Consider the following 15,772-nt stretch of genomic DNA (forward strand, 5'->3'; position numbering starts at 1 on the left):
TCAGTCGCACAGCTGCGCGGTGGCCGACAGGACTTGTTTCCCAGTGGTAAGCCGCAATCTAGCTGATGTGGCCCCAACCCCACATTCCTTCCCGCCCTGCAATGTCGGAAGAAACCCTACAGAGAAAATTAGCGGCTGCAAAGAAAAAGGTACTAGCGCCAGGTGGTGGCCCCCCGCCGCCAGCCCCAGAACCCCTCTGATGGCAGGACTGCGGCCAGAGCTCATGCGACTGCCGAGGCTTACTGGGCTGGGCCCCCAGGTGCCACTGGGCTACCCCCATCAAAGTCTTGTCAGTCAGCCCCTTCCCCTCAACAGCCCAGACTCTGCCTGGAGTGAGATTTGCTTATTTACCATGAGACAGATCTTGGAAAATTGAACTTGACAGCTTGACTCTTCCTCATATCTCAACCTGGGGGACTTTGAGTGCCACAGGGAAATACGGGGCATCTTTCTGAAGCATCAGTTTCCCTTGATTCTCTTCAGAGAGAAAAAAACATTAATGGACTTAGGGATGACCATCTCATAGATTTCTAAGAGTATACCAGACTTCTGTCTGAAATGAGGCTTGGGCTGTCTTCTTTCTGTTCAATTCCTAGATGTAACAGAAAGGCTGCCTTCTGCCATGAGGACACATGGGAAAAGAGTAACAGTAAAAGAATCTGTCTTTTTTTTTTTTTTTTAAACCTTGCTCTGGGAGGGATAGGGTGTCTGGAGCTCATTCCTTTGGCCTTGGCTATTTGGACAGCGTTATTTTATAACTGTCCTTGAAATGAGCTTGCTAGATAGAGGAAAACTTGTTCTTTTCTTTGTTTTTTTTTAAACCCCTGCCTTGCCACATTCTGGGCCTTAGCTTTTACTTTTCTTGAAGTGAATAAATGTAGTACTTATTATTAGTTTTAAATTTTTGCCTCAGTTTCCCCCGTTTGATGATTTTTATGAAAGAAGTTTAATAGAAAGCATTACTGCTACTTAGTTTTGCCCGAAGAGACAAGTTGTTTTTTTTTTTTTTTTTTAGACAAAGGTTGATATTTACGCAGAGCTATTAGCTGAGTGTTAATTTGTCTAGCAACTATTGCCTCTGTAGTTGACTGAACACTTCTAACAAGGAGAGGTAAGAGACAAGGGAGTATTAGGCAACTTTTTAGTATGGCTAAAACCACTCCTATTATAGTTTTGAACCCTCCAAAAAATGAAAACTAGCCTCCAAAGAGAGAATCTAGAGACTACTCTTTCCAAGTTTGAACTGGAACATGGGCTAATTTTTTTATTTTTGTAGTTATTTTTATAATTGCTTTTTTATTGTTTTTGATTTTCAGGCAACAATTAGTTAGATTGAATTTTTTACATACTCCTCCTTCGTGGACTAGGAGGTAGTCTAAAGTTAATCTGTTCTGATAGCATTTTTTATTTTTGTGGTTTGCTGGGCTAGTAAACTTAATGCATTTGCTGTCTTATTAGTGATGATTTTAAGTACTACCTGCAACCTTATGATGTGGTTAAGCATGTAAATAGGACTGCAGTATCCCTATGACTTATTTTGTGCCCAGGTAGCTGGCCTATGGTATTGAATTATTTTTTTAGGGTGCCAATTTTTGCCTTTTTAATTTTTATATTTCTTTTTATATCTGTATTTTTTTTCAACTTTATTATAGATAAAATACCCTAAAGTTTCTCTCTGTTGCAGTGGGAGTAGGAAGAAAGACAGTCTAATTGTTCCAAGCACACAGGCCCCTGTTCATTTAGCTGGCAACTGTCGATATGCCCATGGCCCACAGATCTAATAAAGACCAAGGGGTGCTTGCCAAGTATTTGGAGCTTCCAAATACTTGTAAATACTTCCAAATACTTGCTAAGTATTTGGATATTAAGTGTGGTTTAGAGAAGAGAAGCGGGAGAATGGATTTGGATGGGGTGTTTTGTAGTTATCTCTGCCCTGCTACAAAGTTTTGTTTAATGTTTTATTATAATATTGCTGTTTTAAGCAGGTTAGTTCTCCTACTGGGTCTGCAAAAACTTTTTCCCAATGAGCAATACGGTATCTTTTAATAACAGAAGTTTTTAAGAGCCAGACACTTGAACTTGTGGGCATCAGTTTGGGGAAAGAGTCAGTTAAAGTTATCTTGAGGCATTAACTCTTTTGCTTCCCAAGGCCATTGGTTTCCCATGTTAGTCCCTTTACAAATATAACGCGAGGAAATGCCTAGGCTGCTGGCAATGTTTTCAGCCAGCTGAGCAAATAGGTTTTTGGTTAAAGGAGGAGGCTCTGGTAACTTCTGGTTTACATGTTCAAAGAATGACTTAAAGACTTGGAATTGCTGCTGGGCTGACTGCTTGGTTTGAGTCCTCTTTATAATGTATAAAGCTATTTTAGCTTTTTGACTGTACCTTTGTAATGTCATGGAGAAACCTGTAGTCCATATAGGTAGATCTGGCTTTAAGATAGTAAGATTTATAGGATTGTAAGTGCTTGTCTTACAATTCGGTTTTGCTGGTATTTTGATGAGCAAGATTGGCTTTGGCCTCGGTGATGATCCGTCAGTGAACTGCGTTGTGCAGTTCCAGCAAACTATTGCTAGGGCCTCGGAGGGACAAACAGGGGGTGTATATATAATTTTGCACTGGCAGTTTGTATAGTACCCTGTAGGACCAGAGACTGTGGGATAGGTTGGGTTCATGGATGTTAACTGACAAATATTAAAGTATACGGATATAGCCCCCCTGCCACTGGGGAAGAGAGGCTTGGGTTTGACTTATAAGACTTCCTTCCTTTGACTCGGTATGAATTTTAAACCAAGTCCCAGGTAAAGACTTAGGGTTATAGCATATATAAGGCTGGCCATTTCCTGGGTTATTAATTGAATAGGTGGTCTGATTATAAGTACAAGTTTCTAAGCGAGTGCCTGTACACTTATAATACATATAGTATAATAGGGTTTTAGTTATACTGTTCCCTGACCAAGTAGTATGTGTACAGTGGGGACACCCTTCTATAGGTGTTTTTTTTAGTATGGTTAAGGGGGGTAACAGCAGCAAAACAATGTACAGCATACTTACATTTAGTAAGGACAAAGGAGGTCTTTACTTGGGGGAGGAGGTTGAGCACAGCGACAGAACAATAGGAAAATAGTATTACAGGAAAACTATTAGTTTTAAGATTTGTAATTACATTTACTTGCTTGACGAGTCCTCAAGCTTTGGCCGTGCGTAAACTAGTCAGCTTCCGGTGTGTGATTAGAACTGGGCTTGTTTCCTCAAGCTTCAGCCGTGTATAGACTGGTCAGCCTCCGGAGTGACCAGAGCAGGGCTGTGGTCCTCAGCAGCAGCTTGATCTCGTCTCAGGATTAGCCGGGTTGAATAATCTGGGTCCTGCTGGCTGGTTTACTTGTCCTGAGCTGCTGGTTTTAGCTGCCTGTGATGGATTCAAGGCATGATTCCTGTAACTTTAACAGCAGTGGGAGTGGACAAGATTACTGTATGGGGCCCATCCCACATGGGTCTTAGAGAAGTTGGGTTTTACTTTTTAACTTAAACAGAGTTACTAGGTTTAAGGGGTGTACTAGGTCTGTTAGACTTATAGGCATTTTTTTCCATACCCGGTCATGGACCACTTGCATGGTTATTTTTAAAGCCTGCATTTTTTTTTTGAAAGTTAATTCCTCTAGTTCTTAGAGATTACCTTTAATTTGATTTATGATTTGGGGGTGGCCGACCGAACCAAATTTTATAGGGCAAATACTCAGTTTGTTTGGTGGGGGTGTACCTGACTCGGAGGAGGATCACAGGTAAAACCTGATTTTATTATAGATCAATTTCCTGGCAATAATTTTTTAGTAGCTGCTTGAGTGTCCGGTTCATTCGTTCCACTTTTCCTGAACTTTGTGGCCGATAGGCTGTGTGTAACTTCTTTTTTATTTTTAACAGTTTTGTTAAATTTTACACTATTTTAGCTATAAATGCCAGCCCATTGTCTGACTTTAAAGTTAGAGGGAGTTCAGACTTGGGGATAATGTCTTTTAGCAGTACTTCAGTCACTTCTTGTGCTTTTTTTGTCCTGGTGGGGAAAGCCTCAACCCACCCTGAAAAGGTGCAAATAAGCACTAGCATGTACTGACAGCCTCCGGCATGGGGCAATTTTATGAAGTTTATAAGCAAGTTTTCATAAAGCATGGCTCTTTCTCCTGTTTAGTGTCTCAGAGGAGGGGTTTCCCCCACTTTGTAACTTCATATTAGCCATTCTTCAACTTAGCCATTAGTGAGAAATTGGAATCCAGATATGGCAGAATCCTGCTGCCTTTAACTTTTAATGTGACTGTGGGCTTCTGCAAGCCTAATGAGAAGGTGCTCAGTCTGTCTCTAGTCTTTATATTTTTTAGCCCCTTCCAGCCCCGATTAGATCAGTATTGGCGTTTTTTTAGGGTGCGGCACCTTTTAGCTGGTGACTTTTTTAGATCACAGCCTTTACTACTCTCTTTATTACCTTCTGGACATTTATTTTTTTAGTGTCCTTTTTTTTGCATCTCACACATTGATCTTTTTTTAACCTTGTCCGGCTCTCGAATCCTTGTTTAACTTGACCTCTTTTATGTCTATGCCCATGTCCATGTCCTCTCACATTGTTAATTTCTCTTTTTATAAGAGCTGTTGCCAACACATTGGCCAACAGATTGGCCAACAGATTGGCCGTTTTCTTAAGCCTTTAATTTCTTTTTGAGTTCTTCTGCTCCTGCGGCTGGCTGGTGGGGCTGGACAATGGCATAGGCACTGCCCCCACACACTGCTATTTTTTCCGATTTTTTTTTTCTTTTTCCTTTCCTTTTTTACACTTACTTTTATTTTTTTCTTTTCTTTGCTCTTCTCCTGGCGCTGGTTCCTGCCCCTCTTTTTCTAGATAGAACTGGGCTGGGGAGAGGGACTTAACCCTTGGCGTGCCTAGCTTGTTGATTTTGCTCTTTCCCATTTTGTTCCCTGGTTACAGTTAACATATACCTTGGTGGCCACTTTTATAAGTTGGGTGGCTTTCATGTCTGCAGCTTCCGCTTGATGTTACCCTGGGCTTTCCTGACAAATGCTGTGTTCACCACGCGCTGATTTTTGGCAGCCTTAGGGTCAAATGGGGTGTAAAGCCAGAATGTTTTACAGAGTCTTTTATAAAACTAACTTGGGCTCTGGTTAGCTCTCTGAAGCACTTTTGAAATTTTCCTTATATTAATTGTTTTCTTTTTACCAGCTCTTCGCCCCTGTAAAAGCGACCTCTTTGTACGTCTACAGGTGCTGAAGCTGGGTCCTAATTGGGGTCTGCTTCTGGGAACTGGCCTTGAGCATATGCTTGAGCATTCACTGCGTCTGCTGGTGCATGGGCTTCTAGCCAGCGAAGAGCTGCTTGTGTCATTCTCTGGCACTCTTTAATGTTGAACAACGTTAGGAAAAGCTGCCTGCAGTTTGGCCAGGTTGGATTATGTGTCAGAAAGATGGATTGCATGAGATTTATAAGAGCTTGGGGCTTCTCCGTAACGGTGTGTGGTGTTAGTTTAGTAGATGAGTGGTTGAAAAGGGCTGATAGCTGAAAGTCCGTTGCCTCCCCACCCGGATGTGGCCCTGGTCATTATAATAGATGGGTCTTCACGTCTCCCTGAGAGGCATTTGTATAGCTTGAGCACGACCAGATTTGGGATGGCCTGCTTGACTATTTTGACTTCCTTCCTTAGCCTCTTGAGGCTCCAGTCTTTCTATTTGGGGTGAGACTTGGGGCATGCTGCCTCCTGAATCTGGATCCTGGAGAGCTGGAGATGTTGGCCTCGGTAAAGGGGGGTAGGCTGGGACATTTGGAAGGAGAATTTTTGTTCCCTCTGGTGTCTCTTATAAACTAGCTTCTTTTGCTTTTTCTGGGACTTTTCCTTTAACTCTGTCGACGAAGCTGTTTTTATTTTTATTTTTGGCTTTTTGTAGTAAGCCATTAAACACGGCTGGATTAATGTCAGTTTTGTTTATATTGTATTTAACCATGAGTCAATTTAAAAGAATTTGGTCTGGGTACCCTGGCTGTCCTCTGACCCCTGTCACCACCTTAAATATATGGCTAATTGTTTTTTAGTTTACAGTTCTTTTGGTCGGCTATTTAATACTAAAAGAAGTTTATTTTAATTTACAGAGAGTTTTTAACTTTTGGGGGGTTAACTGAACTTTATAATTTTCTGTAAAACTTTTTTTTAAGTTTTTAAATATATATTTTAATGGACTAGGTTTTGATGACTTTTTTCCCATTTTCTCCCAGGTATGATGCTGCACATTTACTTTTGTACAGTTATTTTTCTTCTCATTTTGGCCGACTATGCCATCTCCTATTACAGGAGTTTTCAGATGCTGCTTGGCTTTGGAGAGTTTTTTATTTTTGTTATAACTTTGAGTTGTAGGGCAGCTTCTATTAGTCATATATAGATTGTTATTAGTCTTAGTTGGCCCCACAATTTTCTTGGAACGTACAGTTTACGTTAAGAGATTTGTGATTTCTTATTTTGCGGCTGATGAGCCTAATTAGGCCCCTCCGTTCACACACTTTTATATACTTTTAGTTCTCATGTTTGTACCTGGAGTGGCAAGCCACTTTTGCTACCTCTAGTTTTGCAGTTGGGGTGGCGAGCCACTTTTGCCACCTCTAGTTTTCTAGTTGGGGTGGTGAGCCACTCTCGCCACCTTCAGTTTTCTAGCTGACTTAGTGAGCTACTTTTGTGTCCTGTGTCAACTGGGGTGTGAGTTTTATCTGAATTGCTGAGCCACTCCTGTTGCCCCCAGCCTCTCTGGGTCAGACTATTTGGCACATCCCGGGAGGCAATTAGCTTCCCTTCTGTCCCCATGGGACGGATCCTGCCTTGGGCCCCCAAAACCTTACCGTGGTTCCTGAAGTGCTCTGTTTCTGAAATTGTCCTGTAGTTCTTTTCAGGTTTTTTTGTGCTGCTGCGTAGGGGGCACCGGGTCAGGGGAGAGCTGATTTCCCCTCCAGGCTGAAGATTTTCTGGTGGCACCTGGGGTCACAGGTTTCCCCTGGCCCAGGGCTCCAGACCCCAGAGGCAAAGGAGACGGTAAGCCTGCCGTCTCCGGTCCCTTCATGGTTGCCAAAAATGTGGTAAACTGAGGAACGGAGAGACCAATATGGAGTACAGGAGGATTGTTGTTTATTTTAGGTACACACCGGCTCAGTGGATTTATTTTTATTTTTATTTTTTTTTATTTTTTTCCTTTTTTTTTTTCTTTTATTATTATTATTATTATTATTATTATACTTTAGGTTTTATGGTACATGTGCGCAATGTGCAGGTAAGTTACGTATGTATACATGTGCCATGCTGGTGCGCTGCACCCACCAACTCGTCATCTAGCATTAGGTATATCTCCCAATGCTATCCCTCCCCCCTCCCCCCACCCCACAACAGTCCCCAGAGTGTGATGTTCCCCTTCCTGTGTCCATGTGTTCTCATTGTTCAATTCCCACCTATGAGTGAGAATATGCGGTGTTTGGTTTTTTGTTCTTGCGATAGTTTACTGAGAATGATGATTTCCAATTTCATCCATGTCCCTACAAAGGACGTGAACTCATCATTTTTTATGGCTGCATAGTATTCCATGGTGTATATGTGCCACATTTTCTTAATCCAGTCTATCATTGTTGGACATTTGGGTTGGTTCCAAGTCTTTGCTATTGTGAATAATGCAGCAATAAACATACGTGTGCATGTGTCTTTATAGCAGCATGATTTATAGTCCTTTGGGTATATACCCAGTAATGGGATGGCTGGGTCGAATGGAATTTCTAGTTCTAGATCCCTGAGGAATCGCCACACTGACTTCCACAAGGGTTGAACTAGTTTACAGTCCCACCAACAGTGTAAAAGTGTTCCTATTTCTCCACATCCTCTCCAGCACCTGTTGTTTCCTGACTTTTTAATGATTGCCATTCTAACTGGTGTGAGATGGTATCTCATTGTGGTTTTGATTTGCATTTCTCTGATGGCCAGTGACGGTGAGCATTTTTTCATGTGTTTTTTGGCTGTATAAATGTCTTCTTTTGAGAAGTGTCTGTTCATGTCCTTCGCCCACTTTTTGATGGGGTTGTTTGTTTTTTTCTTGTAAATTTGTTGGAGTTCATTGTAGATTCTGGATATTAGCCCTTTGTCAGATGAGTAGGTTGCGAAAATTTTCTCCCATTTTGTAGGTTGCCTGTTCACTCTGATGGTAGTTTCTTTTGCTGTGCAGAAGCTCTTGAGTTTAATTAGATCCCATTTGTCAATTTTGGCTTTTGTTGCCATTGCTTTTGGTGTTTTAGACATGAAGTCCTTGCCCATGCCTATGTCCTGAATGGTAATGCCTAGGTTTTCTTCTAGGGTTTTTATGGTTTTAGGTCTAACATTTAAGTCTTTAATCCATCTTGAATTGATTTTTGTATAAGGTGTAAGGAAGGGATCCAGTTTCAGCTTTCTACATATGGCTAGCCAGTTTTCCCAGCACCATTTATTAAATAGGGAATCCTTTCCCCATTTCTTGTTTTTGTCAGGTTTGTCAAAGATCAGATACTTGTAGATATGTGGCATTATTTCTGATGGCTCTGTTCTGTTCCATTGATCTATATCTCTGTTTTGGTACCAGTACCATGCTGTTTTGGTTACTGTAGCCTTGTAGTATAGTTTGAAGTCAGGTAGTGTGATGCCTCCAGCTTTGTTCTTTTGGCTTAGGATTGACTTGGCGATGCGGGCTCTTTTTTGGTTCCATATGAACTTTAAAGTAGTTTTTTCCAATTCTGTGAAGAAAGTCATTGGTAGCTTGATGGGGATGGCATTGAATCTGTAAATTACCTTGGGAAGGATGGCCATTTTCATGATATTGATTCTTCCTACCCATGAGCATGGAATGTTCTTCCATTTGTTTGTATCCTCTTTTATTTCCTTGAGCAGTGGTTTGTAGTTCTCCTTGAAGAGGTCTTTCACATCCCTTGTAAGTTGGATTCCTAGGTATTTTATTCTCTTTGAAGCAATTGTGAATGGGAGTTCACTCATGATTTGGCTCTCTGTTTGTCTGTTATTGATGTATAAGAATGCTTGTGATTTTTGCACATTGATTTTGTATCCTGAGACTTTGCTGAAGTTGCTTATCAGCTTAAGGAGATTTTGGGCTGAGACAATGGGGTTTTCTAGATATACTATCATGTCATCTGCAAACAGGGACAATTTGACTTCCTCTTTTCCTAATTGAATACCCTTGATTTCCTTCTCCTGCCTAATTGCCCTGGCCAGAACTTCCAACACTATGTTGAATAGAAGTGGTGAGAGAGGGCATCCCTGTCTTGTGCCAGTTTTCAAAGGGAATGCTTCCAGTTTTTGCCTATTCAGTATGATATTGGCTGTGGGTTTGTCATAAATAGCTCTTATTATTTTGAGATACGTCCCATCAATTCCTAATTTATTGAGAGTTTTTAGCATGAAGGGTTGTTGAATTTTGTCAAAGGCCTTTTCTGCATCTATTGAGATAATCATGTGGTTTTTGTCTTTGGTTCTGTTTATATGCTGGATTACATTTATTGATTTGCGTATATTGAACCAGCCTTGCATCCCAGGGATGAAGCCCACTTGATCATGGTGGATAAGCTTTTTGATGTGCTGCTGGATTCTGTTTGCCAGTATTTTATTGAGGATTTTTGCATCAATGTTCATCAAGGATATTGGTCTAAAATTCTCTTTTTTTGTTGTGTCTCTGCCAGGCTTTGGTATCAGGATGATGCTGGCCTCATAAAATGAGTTAGGGAGGATTCCCTCTTTTTCTATTGATTGGAATAGTTTCAGAAGGAATGGTACCAGCTCCTCCTTGTACCTCTGGTAGAATTCGGCTGTGAATCCATCTGGACCTGGACTTTTTTTGGTTGGTAAGCTATTGATTATTGCCACAATTTCAGCTCCTGTTATTGGTCTATTCAGAGATTCAACTTCTTCCTGGTTTAGTCTTGGGAGGGTGTATGTGTCGAGGAATTTATCCATTTCTTCTAGATTTTCTAGTTTATTTGCATAGAGGTGTTTGTAATATTCTCTGATGGTAGTTTGTATTTCTGTGGGATCGGTGGTGATATCCCCTTTATCATTTTTTATTGCATCTATTTGATTCTTCTCTCTTTTTTTCTTTATTAATCTTGCTAGCGGTCTATCAATTTTGTTGATCCTTTCAAAAAACCAGCTCCTGGATTCATTTATTTTTTGAAGGGTTTTTTGTGTCTCTATTTCCTTCAGTTCTGCTCTGATTTTAGTTATTTCTTGCCTTCTGCTAGCTTTTGAATGTGTTTGCTCTTGCTTTTCTAGTTCTTTTAATTGTGATGTTAGGGTGTCAATTTTGGATCTTTCTTGCTTTCTCTTGTGGGCATTTAGTGCTATAAATTTCCCTCTACACACTGCTTTGAATGCATCCCAGAGATTCTGGTATGTTGTGTCTTGGTTCTCGTTGGTTTCAAAGAACATCTTTATTTCTGCCTTCATTTCGTTATGTACCCAGTAGTCATTCAGGAGCAGGTTGTTCAGTTTCCACGTAGTTGAGCGGTTTTGAGTGAGATTCTTAATCCTGAGTTCTAGCTTGATTTCACTGTGATCTGAGAGACAGTTTGTTACAATTTCTGTTCTTTTACATTTATTGAGGAGAGCTTTACTTCCAAGTATATGGTCAATTTTGGAATAGGTGTGGTGTGGTGCTGAAAAAAATGTATATTCTGTTGATTTGGGGTGGAGAGTTCTGTAGATGTCTATTAGGTCCGCTTGGTGCAGAGCTGAGTTCAATTCCTGGGTATCCTTGTTGACTTTCTGTCTCGTTGATCTGTCTAATGTTGATAGTGGGGTGTTAAAGTCTCCCATTATTAATGTGTGGGAGTCTAAGTCTCTTTGTAGGTCACTCAGGACTTGCTTTATGAATCTGGATGCTCCTGTATTGGGTGCATATATATTTAGGATAGTTAGCTCTTCTTGTTGAATTAATCCCTTTACCATTATGTAATGGCCTTCTTTGTCTCTTTTGATCTTTGTTGGTTTAAAGTCTGTTTTATCAGAGACTAGGATTGCAACCCCTGCCTTTTTTTGTTTTCCATTTGCTTGGTAGATCTTCCTCCATCCTTTTATTTTGAGCCTATGTGTGTCTCTGCACGTGAGATGGGTTTCCTGAATACAGCACACTGATGGGTCTTGAGTCTTTATCCAGTTTGCCAGTCTGTGTCTTTTAATTGGAGCATTTAGTCCATTTACATTTAAAGTTAATATTGTTATGTGTGAATTTGATCCTGTCATTATGATGTTAGCTGGATATTTTGCTCGTTAGTTGATGCAGTCTCTTCCTAGTCTCGATGTTCTTTACATTTCGGTATGATTTTGCAGTGGCTGGTACCGGTTGTGCCTTTCCATGTTTAGCGCTTCCTTCAGGAGCTCTTTTAGGGCAGGCCTGGTGGTGACAAAATCTCTCAGCATTTGCTTGTCTGTAAAGTATTTTATTTCTCCTTCACTTATGAAGCTTAGTTTAGCAGGATATGAAATTCTGGGTTGAAAATTCTTTTCTTTAAGAATGTTGAATATTGGCCCCCACTCTCTTCTGGCTTGTAGGGTTTCTGCCGAGAGATCCGCTGTTAGTCTGATGGGCTTCCCTTTGATGGTAACCCGACCTTTCTCTCTGGCTGCCCTTAACATTTTTTCCTCCATTTCAACTTTGGTGAATCTGACAATTATGTGTCTTGGAGTTGCTCTTCTCCAGGAGTATCTTTGTGGCGTTCTCTGTATTTCCTGAATCTGAATGTTGGCCTGCCTTGCTAGATTGGGGAAGTTCTCCTGGATAATATCCTGCAGAGTGTTTTCCAACTTGTTTCCATTCTCCCTGTCACTTTCAGGTACACCTATCAGACGTAGATTTGGTCTTTTCACATAGTCCCACATTTCTTGGAGGCTTTGCTCGTTTCTTTTTATTCTTTTTTCTCTAAACTTCCCTTCTCGCTTCATTTCATTCATTTCATCTTCCAGGGCTGATACCCTTTCTTCCATTTGATCGCATCGGCTCCTGAGGCTTCTGCATTCTTCACATAGTTCTCGAGCCTTGGTTTTCAGCTCCATCAGCTCCTTTAAGCACTTCTCTGTATTGGTTATTCTAGTTATACATTCTTCTAAATTTTTTTCAAAGTTTTCAACTTCTTTGCCTTTGGTTTGAATATCCTCCCGTAGCTCGGAGTAATTTGATCGTCTGAAGCCTTCTTCTCTCAGCTCGTCAAAGTCATTCTCCGTCCAGCTTTGTTCCGTTGCTGGTGAGGAGCTGCGTTCCTTTGGAGGAGGAGAGGTACTCTGGTTTTTAGAGTTTCCAGTTTTTCTGCTCTGTTTTTTCCCCATATTTGTGGTTTTATCTACTTTTGGTCTTTGATGATGGTGATGCACAGATGGGTTTTTGGTGTGGATGTCCTTTCTGTTAGTTTTCCTTCTAACAGACAGAACCCTCAGCTGCAGGTCTGTTGGAGTACCTGGCTGGCCGTGTGAGGTGTCAGTCTGCCCCTGCTGGGTGGTGCCTCCCAGTTAGGCTGCTCAGGGGTCAGGGGTCAGGGACCCACTTGAGGAGGCAGTCAGCCCGTTCTCAGATCTCCAGCTGCGTGCTGGGAGAACCACTGCTCTCCTCACAGCTGTCAGACAGGGACATTTAAGTCTGCAGAGGTTACTGCTGTCTTTTTGTTTGTCTGTGTCCTGCCCCCAGAGGTGGAGCCTACAGAGGCAGGCAGGCCTCCTTGAGCTGTGGTGGGCTCCACCCAGTTCAAGCTTCCAGGCTGCTTTGTTTACCTAAGCGCGGCTCAGTGGATTTATATTTAAAAAGCTGAGCATTGAACAAAGACAGAGTGGGGTTTTTGTGAGCAGCCTTACAGAAGCAAAACAAAAGCAGTTAATTATACAGTCATAGGTCATGTAATCTATAGCATAACATAAGTTGTGACCTTGTATAGTTGGTGACCTTGTAGCTGCATTGAAAGAAAAACAAAAACTGGCTAAATATAGACATTTGTAAAACATAATAATGCTTAAGAAGCCTGGGAAAAGAGTAACAGTAAAATAATCTTTTTTTTTTTTTTTAACCTTGCTCTGGAAGGGATGGGGTGTCTGGAGCCCATTCCTCTGGCCTTGGCTATTTGGACAGTATTATAACTGTCCTTGAAGTGAGCTTGCTAGGTAGAGGAAAACTTGTTCTTTTTTTTTTTTTTTTTTTAACCTTTGCCTTGCCATATTCTGGGCCTCAGCTTTTACTTTTCTTGAAGTAAATAAACATAGTACTTATTATTATTTTTAAATTTTTGCCTCAGTAAAAACTGTAAAGTCAGATGTGACTGTAGGGACTTCTCATGAGAATTCCTGCTCTTCTTTTCCACAGATAAGAAACTATCAGCGGAGGAACAGCCTTGGTGTTCTTACAGGAGCGAAAGAGAAAATTAAAAATGGCAGTAATCCTGAGACAACCACTTCTGGTGGTTGCCACTCACCTGGGGATGTGAGTCTTGGCTGGCCAGGCTCCTGGGGACAGGGGCCCCAAGGGCAGTAGAGGGTAGTTGTTTAGATTGTGGAAGAACTGTTGGGTCCTGGTTAAGAATTCTGGGTTTGAATCCTACATCTCCAGCTGCTAAGGATATGATGTAGGGTGAATTGCTTGAGCTCTTTGGGCCTCTCTTTTCACTTCTGTAAAACAGGAGTGGTATTGTTTGACTTACACTTGTGAAGCTTAAGTGAGATTTGTTAATTGTTGTTTTTATGTTAATGCCAAGTACAGGGCCTGCCGTAAACACCCAAGGCACCCAGGAAATGATAGTTCCTGTTTCATTTTCCTCATCCCCAGTCTGAAGGGGAAGCCAGGCCAATGAGAACCGCCACTTGCCATCAGGCTGTCTCTTTTGGAGTCACCGAAAGGGCCCCAGGATGTGGTGAGGAGAGCCCCAGGCACTAAGATTAGGAAAAGATCTAACTTGTGATCTCATCTTTGCCGCCAACATGCTGGGTGACCACAGAAAAGTCACTTCTTCCCCTGGGCCTCAGTTACCTCCTCTGTAAGATGACATTGGATAAGATCAGTGTGTTTCAAACTTGTTTTTTAGCGGGAGTCCCCTTTGTTCAAGTGAACCGTTACTCAAAAGTCTGGTTTTTAAAATGGAAGTGGAGGTCTGGTGCTCTGCCAGATTCATCCCCACATCCTGGGCCTGAGGAGAGGGGTCCAATGAGAGTATTCAGAACAGCATCGGTCAGGTGACTCCACCCTGTGTGACTGCATCGCTCAGGGGACTTTTCCATCTATCTGTTTCTGCCCCTGGCAAGGCAGCAGGCAGCCATTTTGAAGGCCAGACCATGGTCTTGATCTCCTCCGCTCTTCTTCAGCATTTCGTTTCCCTAAAGCCACCTCTTCCTCCTCCTCTGACTCTCTTGCCTCTCTCTAAGCCACTTCTGTCTTTCTCCCCCTGCCCTTGTTCTACGCTTTTCACCTCCTGTAGATTCAGGACATTGTGAATGTCCTGGTGTCTGACCTTAACCGTTCCAGTGCGGTAGCGCTCCCCACATTGGACAAGTGGAAGGTGAGGCAGTGCCAAGACCCCTCTCTGACTTGCTCTCTCCAGCTGTGCATGCCCCTGAGGCTCCTCTGGTTTGGGGGATACTTTGCCTCTGGCTTATTTTATGTTGCTGCCATTTCCCTTCTGCCTGTTTATGTCTGCTTCTTCACCTGCTTGATTGATTGGGTTTTTTTTTCCTTCACCCACATCTTTTATTATCTTGGAGAAAGTGAGACATATCTTAAAGGTTAGAGGTAATTTGGGAATAACTTTAAGAGCAGACATATGGAATTTGGGGCTTTTTTTCTTAGAGACAAAGTCTCACTCTCTCGCCCAGGGTGGAGTGTAGTGGTGTGATCTCAGCTCACTGCAACCTCCACTTCACAAGTTCAAGCAATTCTCCTGTCTCAGCCTCCTGAGTAGCTGGGATTACAGGCGCCCACCACCACACCTGGATAATTTTTGTATTTTTAGTAGAGACGGGGTTTCGCCATTTTGGCCAGTCTGATCTTGAACTCCTGAGCTCAGGTGATCCACCCGCCTTAGCTTCCCAAAGTGTTAACATTACAGGCATGAGCCACCATGCCCAGCCTGAGATCTTTTAAAAATTGTTTAAGTTTTTATTTCTTAAGCAAAGTAACTTGACAGTAGAGATCTTTATTGACCGAGTTGTACATTAAGCCTAGCCCTAGCCCTTTGAAGGGGCACTGTGTGGAACAGCCCGGGGTCCCCAGACCTAAACTTCTCACTCTTCACCATCCAGTTTTCAAGCTGGTGTGAAGCCCCTGATGCTAACCAGCAGTTATGACAGGCCATGGAGGAGCGGGCACAGCTGGAAGCACACCTGGGGCAGTGAGGCTTTGCAGAGGGAGGAACGTGGAAGGAAGATGACCTCAGGTGGCCAGGAGCAGGTGAGGACCAGTGACAGCCCTTCCTAACTTCTGTGCCCATTCTTGCAGGTAATGGAGGCGTGTAGACAAATACAACTGGAGAGAGATACATTTGCTGAGATTCTTAAAGGAGAGAGAGCCACGTGGCAGCAGAGGATGAATCAGATGTCAGAGCGGGTGAGACCTGACACTTCAGCCCCCACTTTAGATCTTTCTGGGCATCTGTAAAATGGGAAGGGTGGTCTTGGGTCTGGGCTTTGTGGAGGAGGGGGCAGAGAGGGAGATGATAGCCTGTCCAGCCAGCAGCCTCCCCTCT

General features: G+C 42.3%; 1 pseudogene; it reads left to right on the plus strand.

Moving 5' to 3' along the window:
- The window catches only part of LOC129021046 (golgin subfamily A member 2-like), a 19,225-nt pseudogene continuing 3,453 nt past the window's right edge, over nucleotides 1-15,772 (plus strand).

Source organism: Pongo pygmaeus, chromosome 20, assembly GCF_028885625.2.
Source record: "Pongo pygmaeus isolate AG05252 chromosome 20, NHGRI_mPonPyg2-v2.0_pri, whole genome shotgun sequence".
NCBI classification, from domain to species: Eukaryota; Metazoa; Chordata; class Mammalia; order Primates; family Hominidae; genus Pongo; species Pongo pygmaeus.